Source organism: Lithobates pipiens, unplaced genomic scaffold (assembly GCF_037356315.1).
Source record: "Lithobates pipiens isolate NorthernLeopardFrog02 unplaced genomic scaffold, aLitPip1_a1.2 Scaffold_3, whole genome shotgun sequence".
NCBI classification, from domain to species: domain Eukaryota; kingdom Metazoa; phylum Chordata; class Amphibia; order Anura; family Ranidae; genus Lithobates; species Lithobates pipiens.
The window spans coordinates 128,518,632-128,533,841 of NW_027507790.1; the positions used below are offsets into that span (position 1 = coordinate 128,518,632).

At 42.3% G+C, this 15,210-nt stretch overlaps 1 protein-coding gene across 2 annotated transcripts in view; it reads left to right on the forward strand.

The window, feature by feature from the left end:
- The window catches only part of EPB41L4A (erythrocyte membrane protein band 4.1 like 4A), a 385,559-nt gene that overhangs the window by 17,777 nt on the left and 352,572 nt on the right, over window positions 1-15,210 (forward strand). The gene's annotated exons all lie outside the window — the stretch shown is intronic.

A 15,210-nucleotide genomic window follows, 5' to 3' on the forward strand; every position in this document is an offset into this window, starting at 1 on the left:
CACCTCCGCCACCTGTTTGATCACAGCGCCGGGAACATCACAGCTTTCATTTCAATAACTGTGTGTTCCCGGCTGTGCCGTCACACACAGCCCCTGCCCCTTGTCTGGGCACTTTGATAGACAGATCACCCGCAGGATTGGACGGATGATCTGTCTATCAAAGTGCCCAGACAAGGGGGAGGGGCTGTGTGCAACGGCGTGGCCGGGAACACACAGCTATTGAAATGAAAGCTGTGATGTTCCCAGCGCTGTGATCAAAAAGGCGGCGGAGGCGGCTCTCTTCCCTTCACAGGCAGGCTGCAATATGGGACACACTGGCTGCAATATGGGACACACTGGCTGCAATATGGGGCACTCTGGCTGCAATATGGGGCACTCTGGCTGCAATATGGGGCACACTGGCTGCAATATGGGGAACACTGGCTGCAATATGGGGCACTCTGGCTGCAATGTCCTCTGTCTCTGACCATCTCCTGTACCATGTCCCCAGTCTGACCATCTTCTGTACCATGTCCCCAGTCTCTGACCATCTCTTGTACCATGTCCCCAGTCTCTGACCATCTCCTGTACCACGTCCCCAGTCTCTGACCAGCTCCTGTACCATGTCCCCAGTCTCTGACCATCTCCTGTACCACGTCCCCAGTCTCTGACCAGCTCCTGTACCATGTCCCCAGTCTCTAACCATTACCTGTACCATGTCCTCTGTCTCTGACCATCTCCTGTACCATGTCCCCAGTCTCTGACCAGCTCCTGTACCATGTCCCCAGTCTCCGACCATTACCTGTACCATGTCCTCTGTCTCTGACCATCTCCTGTACCATGTCCCCAGTCCCTGACCATCTCCTGTACCATGTCCCCAGTCTCTGACCATCTCCTGTACCATGTCCCCAGTCTCTGACCATCTCCTGTACCATGTCCCCAGTCTCTGACCATCTCCTGTACCATGTCCCCAGTCTCTGACCATCTCCTGTACCATGTCCCCAGTCTCTGACCATCTCCTGTACCATGTCCCCAGTCTCTGACCATCTCCTGTACCACGTCCCCAGTCTCTGACCATCTCCTGTACCATGTCCTCAGTCTCTGACCATCTCCTGTACCATGTCCCCAGTCTCTGACCATCTCCTGTACCACGTCCCCAGTCTCTGACCATCTCCTGTACCATGTCCCAATCTCTGACCATCTCCTGTACCATGTCCTCTGTCTCTGACCATCTCCTCTACCATGTCCCCAGTCCCTGACCATCTCCTGTACCATGTCCCCAGTCTCTGACCATCTCCTGTACCATGTCCCCAGTCTCTGACCATCTCCTGTACCATGTCCCCAGTCTCTGACCATCTCCTGTACCATGTCCCCAGGCTCTGGCCATCTCTTGTACCATGTCCCCAGGCTCTGACCATCTCTTGTACCATGCCCTCTGTCTCTGACCATCTCTTGCACCATGTCCCCTGTCTCTGACCATCTCCTGTACCATGTCCCCAGTCTCTGACCATCTCCTGTACCATGTCCCCTGTCTCTGACCATCTCCTGTACCATGTCCCCTGTCTCTGACCTTCTCCTGTACCATGTCTCCAGTCTCTGACCATCTCCTGTATAAAAATATATTTTTTAAAAATATGTTTCGGTATCGGTGCAGTTTCGGTATCGGTTTTGGTTTTCGGCCTAGTGTATTTTTAATTTTCGGTATCGGTTTCGGCACCAAAAAACCCATTCGGTGCACCCCTAATATATATATATATATATATATATATATATATATATATATATATATATATATATATATATATATATATGTATATTTATATAGTTCTATCTCTTAGAAGTAAGCATTAGTTACAATGTTTCAAGTTGTAAACTTGGCAGATTGCCCGGGATGCTTTCTTTTGACACTTTAGGCTTAGTGAGCAGATAATCTCTCCACTTGTTTATTTGAAAGAATGGCCTACTCTCAGCGGGAGAGATTGTCAGGGGGGGGTGAATCGAGATTGCGTTTTTTAATCGTGCAGCTCTAATACCTTTTTATTACCTTTTATTTCATACACCTTTCTCTTTGTCTAAGTTTATAATGCTAAAACTAGGCAGAGATGCTCATACTGGCCTGTTGTCACCTTTCTCTTGGCGTGAATTTTAGGTTTCTCTCACAGACCAAAGCAGAGTGTGCTAGTGGGGCTTATAGCATTCTAAAGTGGTTCTAAAGGCAATTTTTTAATTTTTTTTTTCCTTAATGTAATGCCTGCATTAAATTAAAAAATGCCCCACTAACTGTTCAACTCCCCCTATGCTTAAACACTTACAAGACTCTTGTCATCGCCCCAGCGCTGTCCCGGATGCTCTCTTCTCACTTCCTGGTCTCCCACGAGATACTGAGAGCAGCATGAGCCATATTCTGTCAATCAAACTCCTGTGAGGAGAAGGAAGGGGTGTGACTTATCGGCGCTGTGTGTGTCTATGGACGTACAGAGCCTGGCTTAGAAGTGCGCACGCGCATGAGTGCCTCTTTAGCACCAGGCTTGCAAAAGAGACATCTGGAGAAGCAGACAGTTCCAGAGGACCGCTCTGTGCAATATCTTTGCACAGCATAGGCAAGTTACAAATTTTATTTCCTTTTTATTTCAACAGCAAAAAAAGCCTTTAATATCACTATACATTGCAGTAACTGTTCTCTTTTTGATAGATCCCATCACTGAGAAACATAACAAGGTTACAATATATATATATACATTTTTTTTTTCTTTATTTAAATTGCAATTACAATGTTTTCCCTTGAAAATAGTGTAAAAAGGGTTACTTCCTTGTTTTAATGTATGCTGCATGTGTGTTTGTTGACATTGTGTCCATTTTCAACATGGCTGTTTATTTAAATGCAAATTCAGTATAAAAGCAGCCGGTAAAAGGCATTGTGTGTACTCTGTCTTCAGGCAGCCTCTGATTTAGGCCTGGCAGGAACAAAGACCTCTACATAATCCAGTCATAAATTAACTGGTGTTCGGAATTGCTGCCACCTTGCTATATTTGATTAGTAATTTCTCTAGGGCTTTTACAGATGAGACCCCCATTGTTCTGGCCCACAAGGGACTTTCTGGCTAAAGCAGCCAAAATGAATTGAGGCACCTATTCTTGTCTGTCTCTTCCCCCCAACCCCAGTGTGTAAGAAATTCATTAAATGCATCGCCTAATAGGACAGACAGCAAACTATTACACAGGTCCAGGCTGGGTACGACTGCCTGATGATTTAAAAATGGAAAAATAAATATCTATTTTGTTTTGTTTTTTATATTTTGAACCAACAATGAGGCCTGTTGGGAGATGTGGATACATTCAGCATTTGTAACAACTCTGGAAAAGACTCACTATTGTGTATTTGCTACATTGTACATGCTTGTAGTAGGAGTAATGTATACATGTTTCTACAAATCTGTGGTAAGAGAGATTTGTAACATCTGTAATCTGGATTACAAATGTATAGTAAAATTAATTGAGTTTTTGCATTCTTACATGCACACTATTTTCTGCAGTTTTTTGCCTTTCTTTTGCTTTATTTCAATAACCACAATAATCGTATAAAGGAGTTACTTGTGATTCCTTGACTGTTTGTTGGAGACCCCATTACATTACATAGGGTATATGCACGCAAACAATTTTCTGATATTTCTTCTACAGGGGATATTGTCCCCAATGGTGGATATGCCATAATCCCTATACAGGCTATAAATGACTGTCATACCCTCCCCTTTTCACCATTCATGCACATCTTTTACTCAAAGCGAGTTAAACGACCTCCCTATTGCTTGTTATGGGGAAGTACATTACAGCACCGTCTGTCATAAGCCTTGTGACAATTCTGTTGTTCCAGGGTTCCCCTTTACAACCATTTCTGCAATATTGAGATTGTTGAACAATTACAAAAGATATAGGCTTTTAAGCAAACCATACTGTAGTATAGTCACAACCTCCAGATGCCTACTTATTGATCTATTGTAGAGTGCCCAGGTGCAAACAGCTGCCTACTCAACGCCGTATCCTGGCCTAGACCATCAAGGCCCAGGCCTAGGGCAGCACAGACAGAGTCCCCGCTGGCTTGTGCTACACTGTTAGTGTAGTGGCAGTCTTATGCTCTGTACACACGGTCGGACTTCCCGACGGAAAATGTGCGATCGGATCTTGTTGGAAAATCCGATTCTGTGTGGGCTCCATCTGACTTTTTCCGTCTGAATTTCCGACACATAAAGTTTGAGAGCAGGATCTAAAATTTTCCCACAACAAAATCGAATTGTTTAAATTCCGAACGTGTGTGGACAATTCCGACAGACAAAGTGCCACGCATGCTCAGAATAAATTACGAGACAAAAGCTATTGGTTACTGGCCCATTTATAGTCCCGTCATACGTGTTCTACGTCACCGCGCTCTGAACGATCATATTTTCCGACAACTTTGTGCGACCATGTGAATGCAAGACAAGTTTGGGGCAAAATCTGTTGTCGGAATGTCTGGCCGTGTGTGCAGGGCATTATAGGGCAGTCTGGGCTGAGAAGCAAATTAGTCTAGCGCTCCCATACAGCGACCACACTGCTTCCGGTATGTGGGCAGCTGGCATTCTGCAACTGTGGGGGGTGGGGCGCTGCTACTAATTTTGACTGTCCTATCATCCTGGACCAAAAACCTTCCTCACTGTGCTATATGTTTTCTGCTGTACCATTGACATGCTTATATCTTCTTACAATGTAGCGCCTGTCTTATGGGGGCAGACTGGGCTGAGAAGCAAATTAGTCTACCATTGGCATGGTTATATCTTCTTAGCCCTCTCTATAAAATTATCAGAAATTTGTGCTTAAAGTAGAACTATAGGCAACTTTTTACCATCCCTGTCCCATTGTAGAGATTTTCCTTCACTTCCTGCCCCATAGCCAACCAGTGAGAGGAAATCTATGCAAATTAAGGGAATCCACCACCCCCCAGGCCCTCAGAACTAGTGTCCCCACTCAATAATTTCAAGGTGGGTCTTAAACAGTAAGGGGTGTGGCCTTGATGGGAAGGGGTGCATGCGTTTTAAATTAGGGGGTGCATGCGTTTAGTCAGGCCTAGGGCAGCACAAAACCTGAATATACTACTGTGCCTACTGCCTATGTTTTTGACTCCTTCTGCTTCTTGAATCATCACATCATTATGATAGGCCAATACTGAGACACGGGAGGTGGGTTCAACAAAAACAAGTAAAAATGTGCACTTACCTGGAGGTAAAGAAGTGTCAGTTTCACTTCTATTAGATGACTAAAGGTTTGACTGAAATGAATGTGATCAGCTTGATTATAATAGTCTAGCCAATGTTGTCAAAGCTGTCACCCATTACAAGAACCTTTTCTCTTTTGGTTCCTACTTCTCCCTTTTACAGAACTGGGAAAGGTTTCATTATTTTCTGTAAAGTTTTTTTTACTTTTTTCATGCTGCAACCAGCACTTCCTGCTTTCTTGCCTAAGGGAGATATATGTATGGTCCTCTGCTGCCTCCTACGATTGCCATGTCACACACCCCAGGAGGCAGTGTTTTACCGAGGACGTGTGCACACACCAGGATTATACAAGTTCTCAGATACCAGTGGCATCTGTGTGCAGAATTCCCTGTGCATGCATAGACATGCTGTGGGTTTCTGCCAGGTCTCAAATATCTGGTAGAGAGCAGTGTTGTGTGTGCGCACATTGGAGTTTGTAGATGGCGGTGCAGAAAGGGGATAGGGGAGGGTGATATCGCTGGGGTGTAGGTTCTCCATTAACATGCAGAATTTTTTACGGCATTAGTTCACTTTTGAAGCAAACCCATCTTCCAACCTCTCAGGGCTTCTCATCACGTTTAAATGCAAGACTCCTACTTATGTGGTCCACTTATGTGGTCCAGCTTCGTGGGCAGTCTTTAAAGTCGGCCATAGATAGTGCCACGGGTTGTAGGGAAAAACAGTTACTGTTGATGGGGAATCTCTCAATCCCTCCCACTGAGCTATTGTGTTCTCCTGGCAGAGGGAGGAAAATGGGGGTGGCTGGGAGCTGTCCCTGTCAGAAGAATATTATTAGCGGCTATAGGTGCTGGCAAGATTCACATGCAAAATCCAACAAGCGGTTGTACAGTCAACCTGCACATACATGGTTCGAATCTTGGCTGGTCCCTACTGAACCGGCCAAGATTTGATCTGCTTATGGCCAGCATCATCAGCATTACATTACTTCTTGAAAGAAAAAAAAATGAATCTCCACTGATGGCTATTGTATTTAAGCACCCGCGGCTTCCTGACCACCCAAATACCTGATTTGTATGGGTGGAGTCACTGTTCAGGTGGATAATTCTCCACCTCGCTGATTTTTAACTAGTTCCAGACTGGCGCACGCCAATGTACGTCGGCAGAACAGCACGGTTGGGCAAATGAGCGTACCTGTACGTCCCTTTAAATTTGCCGCCATGCCATCGCGTGTGCGCCAGCCAGGACCTCCGTGAGTCGAGTCACGGGTCCCGCGGACTCGATCACCGCGGGGATACCCGCGATCGTCTCACAGGGAGGAAGAACGGGAGAATTTAAGCAAGCATCTCCCTGTTCTGCCTAGTGACAGTGTCACTGATATCTGCTCCCTGTGATCAGGAGCAGAGATCAGTGACGTGTCACATGTAGCCACGCCCCCACAGTTAGAAACACGCCCCAGGACACACTTAACCCTTACCCTGCCCCCTAGTGGTTAACCCCTATACTGCCAGTGTCATTTACACAGGAATCAGTGCATTTGTATAGCACTGATTGCAGTATAAATGACAATGGTCCCAAAAATGTGTCAAAAATGTCTGATGTGTATGCCATAATGTCGCATTCATGATAAAAATCGCTGATCGCCGCCATTGCTAGTAAAAAAAAAATATTTATAAAAATGCCATAAACCTATCCCCTATTTTATAAACGCTATAACTTTTGCGCAAACCAATCAATAAACACTTATTGTGATTTTTTTTTACCAAAAATATGTAGAAGAATACATATCGGCCTAAACTGAGGAAAAAAATGTTTTTTAATATATATTTGGGGGATATTTATTATAGCAAAATGTAAAAAATAATGCCTTTTTTTTAAAAATTGTCGCTCTTTTTTTGTTTATAGCGCAAAAAATAAAAACCGCAGGGGCGATCAAATACCCCCAAAAGAAAGCTCTATTTGTGGGAAAAAGGACCTCAATTTTGTTTGGGAGCCACGTCGTAAGTCCGCACAATTGTCAGTTAAATTGACGCAGTGCCGAATTGCAAAAAGTGCCCTGGTCAGGAAGGGGGTAAAATCGTCCGGGGCTGAAGCATTTAAATGGACTTTTGTTGAGCCATGGTGTATGTGTATGGCTGCCCACCATTTGAATTTAGGCTGATTCAGCATAATTTAGCAGAAATTCAAGCCGTCTATGTCCAGCTTAACCACTTTAGCTCCATTGACGTTTTTAAAATAGCGCTGGGATCAGGTGCTTTTTAAACACACTCCTGGCTGCTTTACATTTGTCAAGCTGACTATCGGCTTTATAGCCACTCGATCACTTGCACAAATACGGAAATGTGACTCTAGGACTCAAGTGGTTACGTTAAAAAGGCCAAAAATTTAAAAAAAAAAATGTATAAAGTACTCTGCCGAGAACCTCAATGTAATCATAATGCATTTATAACTGCCAAAATGTAGGATATATATATATATATATATATATATATATATATATATATATATATATATATATATTGCACACAGCGTTTCCTCTCCTGCTACCATGTTCCATGCTGGATTGCGCCCTTCTGGTCGCAGGCAGCGATTCTGGCATCATCTAGGTTAACAGAGTTTGATGTTTATGTGTGAAGTGTGGATGAACTCTGGAGTGTTTCTTTTATCCCTGCTCTGTTTTGTACAGTGGAGTGTTATTGACATTCTGTACCCACTATACTCGTATTGAGTCTGGTTTGTTGTCTGATAAATCCATTAGCTGAGATGCAGGACTGCCGAGTAAATAAGACTGTCCTAATTTCTTTTGACATTTACTTCCCCGCTGACTTATACAACCTGATGTACAACTACTTCACTTCAAAGGTGAGGCCTTCAGCTGGATGCAGCAAATCATACATCAGCATTGACATGGTCTCACTTGGAATAAAGCAGGAAAGCTTTTATTTAACATTTAAGACGTTGTCGTTTCACTGGGGACAATCTTTGATTAAGATTTAAAGTTAGAAATTTGCAAATAAAAAGCCTCTGAAAATGTTATCTGCCATTTACAGAATTACTCAAGACTGAATAATGTTAATCATTCAAAATAATTAACATATCAATGGCCCTAAGTTTGTGGACAAAACTTTTTTTTTTTTTTTTTTTTGATGTGATGCTTTATTTTGAGATTTTTTTTACTTTTCATACATAATAATTTGTTTTAATTCATTTTCAGCCTGAAGTTCAATAAACGTGACTACTGAGCGTGCATTTATACTTTTCATGTGTTTATTGGACGTTTAAATGCTTGGAAAACATGTTGAGTTCAGCATTTTCTGAAAACTCTTCTTCACCTTTTAGCGTGAAGCAGTTTCTTAAAATCATGCTTCAAAGTAGGGCTGCAACTAACGATTATTTTCATAATCGATTAGTTGACCGATTATTGCTTCGATTAATTGATGAATTGGTTAATAACCTTAAAAAAAAGTGTGGTGTATAATTTAGTTAATATGTAAAGTTTAAAAAAAGGGCAGTTTATTCTTAAATATCTCTATATGCAGTGGTAAATATAAATAACCAACTATATGTTTAGGGAGCAAAATATCTGAGAATAACAGACAGAAGAGATATACTTTATATATTAGAGAGATATATACTGTATATATATATATTAGAATGGATATATACTGTATATGCTATTAGAGGAGAGATACTCTATATACTATTAGAAGAGATATACTGTATATACTATTAGAAGAGATATACTGTATATACTATTAGAGGAGAGATATACTACATATACTATTAGATGGGATATACTGTATAAACTATTAGAGGAGATATACTGTATAAACTATTAGAGGAGATATACTGTATATACCATTAGAGAGAGATATACTGTATATACTATTAGAGGAGAGAGATAGTGTATATATTATTAGAGGAGAGATATAGTGTATATACTATTAGAGGAAAGATATACTGTATATAATATTAGAGGAGATATACTGTATATACTATTAGAGGATATATACTGCATATACTATTAGAGGAGAGATATACTATTAAAGGGTCAATCTGGTAAATATAATCAGACTCATTAACTTTAACCCCATTTTGTTACTGGCCAATTAATTGATTAGGAAAATAGTAATTGATTAATTTCATAATCGATTAGTTGTTTCAGCCCTACGTCAAAGTAGTCAGAGCTGAAACCCCTGCCAATAATTCATGAGCCACTGTCACACTTGGAGCCGCTGGAGTTGGTGATGAACTTCGGGTGCTCCTCTATAGTGCCAAAATACAAAAACCAAATCAGGCCTGGAACACTTTTTTAAATTGCAAAATGGGTCATCAGTAGAGATGAGCTTGAGTGTCCTCTGAACTAATCTCTAGCCCAAATTCCAAATTACTCCTTTTCTTACTCCAGGGAACTGTGTGCTGGGTCATTTCAAACCCCATAGTTTCCGTGAGATGGAGAGTGGGGACTTCCCTAGTCAGCAGCCCCATTAAATAGAAAAAAAAAATGAATTTGGGTTAGAGGTGGGTTCAAAATAAGCCAGAGCACTCTTCTTTAGTCATAGGTAGTACGGGGTCCACCAATTTTTTTTTCCAGTGCCGATACTGATTTTTTTGTCTGCGTTTCAGGCCGATAGCCCATATCAGAAGCTGATATTCTCTACATTTAAAGTTTTGGAAAATCAACACAGGTACTCTGGGTGGCTTGTTGAGAGACTTTACAATCACTTTAAAGATGGCCACACACCTGCAGAATTTTGTTTGGAAAGATTTTTGTTTTCAGAGTGTTGTTTTAAATTTCGTAATGATAGTGGGTCAAATCAGTGTTCATTTTCATCTGTAGTGATGAGAAAATTCAAAGGCACTGGATGGAAATTTTTTCTCAAATAAAATTTTAACTGTGGATGTAGTTTTTGTTCAGGGAAAAATTACATACATATTGTGATGTCTATATTCTAGGCACAAAAAACAAACAAAAAAACACTGAATAATAATGGCCCGTACACACCATCAGAAAATCGTGCGAAAAATACTGCTTTCCAAGCGATTGTACGATAATCTGGTTGTTGGTACATGGCTTTCGAGAGCCGGTTGTGACAATTTTTCTGATATTATCCGATGGGACAAGCATAAAAAATGTACTCGTACAATACCAGATCATACAATTTTCATTTATTCAGTACAGTTGTCATTCGAAAATACAATACAAATACACTACAGCACATGACATCACTTCCCCTTTTTTATTCTGTCGTACAAGAATTTTCTTCACTTTAGCAAACTCTTCATTTTCGATGTGAGAGCAGCATGCATAATTCGTCCGATAATCTTTTTGCGTGTACCAGGCACCTTGGATTATTTAGCAGCAGGCCTGGATGAAATGTAATGCATTTTTGAACATAATTCATTAACTCTCATTTATGATGGCACAAAAGAACGTTCTGACAAACTATTTTTCAGAAATTCCATATAAACGTTTGAAATAAAGGCCTATCATGTATTGCCATCCTAACTAACAGTGTTATGTTAAAGTGTTTGTTAAGGTAATAAAATAAGTCTATGCAAGCCCCTCTATTAGAGGCTGGCATAGCACACTGTGCAAGTTGTATTTAAAAACAAGCGCTGTAAATACTGAATTTCAGCTGTCATCAGGCCGGTGACCCGCGGCTACTTTCCAGCTCTGAATGGATGTTTTCTGTGGGAGGGGCCGAGATTTCCCTCTGACGTCACTGTGGCCACTCGGCTCCTCAGCAGAAGCCATCCTTCAAAGCTGGAAAGTGGCCGCGAGTCACGTGACCGGCCAGAAGACAGCTGAAAGCCTATCATGGTGATCAGGGTGAAGCAGCCCTGGTTATCATGGTCTGTTTAGAGAGGGCATACAGGAAGTGGTAGTTTTTTTTTACAGTTTAGAGGGGGACAGATTACATAGCACTGTGCTGTGTAATCTGCTTTAAGGGACCAGAATCGAAATTTTTTTTTTTGGGTTAACAAACGCTTTAACAGTATGGGTGACCTGTTGGCTTATGTTATTGCTTTAACCTATTGAGTAACTGAGCCTGTGTCCAGTACAGTGCATGAGCTATATATTTTTTCTTCTTGATGTTTAGATTTTATCTCATAATCCAAAAAAAAAAAAAAAAAATGCAGGTAGAGTAACAAAGTGGTTTTAAACCCTTACAACACACTTTGACCTACAGGTAAGCCTAGATTAAGGTTTACCTGTAGGTCCAAGAAATATCTCCTAAACCTACACGGTTTAGGAGATATTTGGCGAATGACAGGCACTGCTGTCTACGGCATGCGCCGTAGACAGCGGCGCGCGCGTAGACAGCATGCGCCGTAGACAGCGCCGCGCGTGTTGGCTCCCGTGCACATGCGCGGGAGCGACTTCATCGCGGCTTCGCTGAATGACAGCGGCGGAGCAGAGAGACCCCACCGAGAAGATGGATGTGCCGGACTACAGGGGACAGCGGTGACATCGCTGGCTCCTGTGTCAGGTAAGTGACACATAATGGACTACTATGCGATGCATAGTAGTCCATTATGCTTTGCCTTTGCAGGGAATGAAAGAGGAAGTAAACTCATCAGGGTTTACTTCCTCTTTAAATCAAACCAAGAAATAAATCATGCTAGCTGGGAAAGTGTTCATCAGTGATCAAAGGCTCGGCTAATATTGTAGCCAGAGCAGCTTTCTGTCTCGTTAGTGAACTTTCTCAAAGTCTTTGTGGTGTTTTAGACGAGTGAGCGTACATCGCCAGAACAGCTATAATAAAATCCCAGTAACCCATAAATTCCAGAAAAATTCACACTCTTAGGCTATATTCACACCTGTGCAGTTTTAGTGCTTTTTGCATTTTGCAGATTTGCACTACAGTCCATTGAACATGGTTTCCTATGGAACACGTTCTGTAGTGTAAATCTGCAAAATGCAAAAAGCACAAAAAATGCATAGGTGTGAATCCAGCCTAAAGCCTCGTACATACGATTGAATTTTCCGTGGGGAATTGTGTGATGACAGGCTGTTGGCGGAAAATCCGACTGTACGATCCATCGGACAATTGTCAGATTTTCCGCGGACAAATGTTGGATGGCAGGCTTATAAGAATTCCACGGACAATTTTTTTATTGTGCAAAAAACAAAACAAATAAAATTGGATATGCTATCTGCCAATAGAACTTAACCAAAAAGTGCATTCTATGCATCCAAAAATATAGAAAATATACCAAATCCAATCATTCAATCAAAAAATAAAATAAAAGCCTCATGCATGTGTCCTGCTTCTTAATATATGGGGTCAACATTGCCAAGAGTTGGTGAAAGCAGGGGTCTGTCATCTGGAGATAATTCTGAAAATCATCTGGATTATTCTCCTGGAGCTCCTGCAGCAAAGGCATATGACGTAATTGGTCACGATTAATAAAGCAACCAATTTTTGGTCCAAGAAATCCTCCTCCTCCTGTTCCTGGACTAGACTTGGGTCGAAGCAATAACTCCAAGGCCAATAATAAATAACACATTATCTCCTCTGATTCAGCAACATGTCTGGTTGACGAACGCCCATTCAGAAACGAACTGAAAAGCACAAAATGAAAAGCGTGAATTAACACTCACCAAACTTCTACTAACACAAAATTAGCAGAAGGAGCCCAAAGCTGGGCGCCTGACAATTGATCTTCCTCTTTATCAGCTTGTAGTACATCACTACGTTCGTGTTTGTTGGCCGACAATTGTGTACCGTTTGTATGCAAGACAAGTTCACGGCACACGCCCTTCGGATAAAAGTCTGATGCTTTGTCTGCGGAAATTGTGTGTATGAGGCTTAAAAGTGGACATTCACTCCATTTTTTTCTTTAAAAAATCATGCTCCTTCCCCCTTCCTGTAATAAAATCACAGATACATTTTTTAACCACTTTAATACCAAGAACGTTCCCCCCTTCCTGCCAGGTCACAGCTAATCACTTTGTAAAGGGCATACGTCAGAAGCTCTTTATCAAGATTGGAGATGTGGTATGTCAGAGTGATACACGCACCACCAACTGCTACCCCCCGTGCGTGCGCAAATTGCGGCTTATCCTGCTGGACTTCATATGACGCCCAGTCAGAATAACAGAACCACTTTCCGCCCATCATTCTGCATACGGCAGGCGAGAAGTGGTTAAATAATTTTTTTTGGGGAGCAAAACTTTTCTGCCTTTCTCATCTAGGTGACAATGATGCTTCCAGCTGCCTAAAGCATCTGGGGTTACACTGGAGGCTTTCTGAGCAATGTAGAAACACTGGGGTTGATTTACAATTGACAAATAGACTGTGCACTTTGCAGCTGCAGTTGCGCTCACTTTGCCCAGGGCTTAGTGAACGTGGTAAAGCTTTTTTTGTAAAAAAAATATCCAACCAGGTGCAAGGAAAATGTAAAAAAATCTTTGTACATCTTTGGATGATGGAAATCAGTGGAGAGCCACCCCATTCGCTAAACTCTGGGGAAATTGAGAGCAACTGCACTTTCAAGGCTCACAGTCTATTTGCCTTCAGTAAGTCAACCCCACTGTACATGTGCTGCCATACCTTTTTGCCAGCTTGGGAGGTATTCCAGGCCAGTATTCTGGCATATAGTGTCCTGCCATCGGATACTGTCCGCCCCGTACTGCGCATGTGCAGTGCTTGCGCAGTACGGAGCAGAAGAAGCTTCGGAAAATCTCCGAAGATGAGGGGCGCCTGGGCCGTGAGTGGAGGTGCTAGCCCCACCATCCAAGCGGATATTAGAGGGCCCCCTCGCAGGCTCGCTTCGTTCGCCATGCTTCGGGCTTGGCCTCGCTGCGCTCGACTCTTTTTATTCCAACTCTATGTCCACTTGGATGGTGGGGCTAGAACCTGGACTCACGGCACAGGCACCGTTCATCTTTGGCTATTTTTGGAATCTGTGTGTGCTGTGTACTGTGCATGAGCAGTACACAGCGGACACTATCCGATGGGGGACTCTATATGATAGGACACCGGCAGAATACAATGCTTACTGCTATTGACTATAGCGGCTGGCAGTAACTGTGGGTAGAAAAATCTGACATGCTGGATTTACCCAAGTTGATCGATCAATCAACTTGGGTACAATCTGCCTGCCCATACATAGGATGAATTTCGTTGCGGCCCTTGCGCACCCAAAAGAGGAAGCTCCACTTGTTTGCACCCTACCCCCCTCTAGTGCCACATTTGGCACCCTTTCAAATGGGGGGGGGGGGGGGCGGGACTCGGATACCTGTCAAAACCAGGTACACCCTCTCATATCCGTGTAAGATCACCGTATAATTGTGAGGCGATCTACCCTCTGCCCCCCCCCCCCCCGGCCTTCCAAGAGACACAAGGCTTCACTTCCTCTTTCCCTTAGAAAGGATGACAGTGCCTGCACTCAGAGCTGATCAGCTTGGGGTGCCGACATCATGGGCTCCCTGGACAGGTAAGTGTCCTTATATTAAATTCAGCAGCTACAGTATTTGTAGCTGCTGACTTTAAAAAAAAATTCCCCAGGCTGTAATTCTTTTTTTACGTCTCCTTTATGAAATAATGTTATCTCTTTTGTACAATGATATGCATATTTGGTGTAAAAATGTTGTCCCTGAAAGTATGTTTAGATGTTCCTTTGGTCACCTTTAGCATATACAGCCTTCTGAAATAGCGCAATTAACAGATGCATCTAAATATCTTTGAAGTAGCAACTCGATGAGAATATTATGCTTTCATTACTTACTACACACGCCTTTTTCTTTCATCTCAAGGACTACTAATCTAGAGGGGACCATGGTCAGTCTGATAAAAATGTCCCAGCAGTCCTTTTAGGAGATACCTTTCATCAAACTTGTTTTAGTCTTTATAACAGCAGCGATTGACAGTGCAGAGCGCAAGCTATGAACAAATGTCTAATATGTTCTTTTAACTAAAATTGCTTTCTATTTTTTTCAGAAGTAGTATTTTATCAGAGGAAAAATATTGCTTTCAAA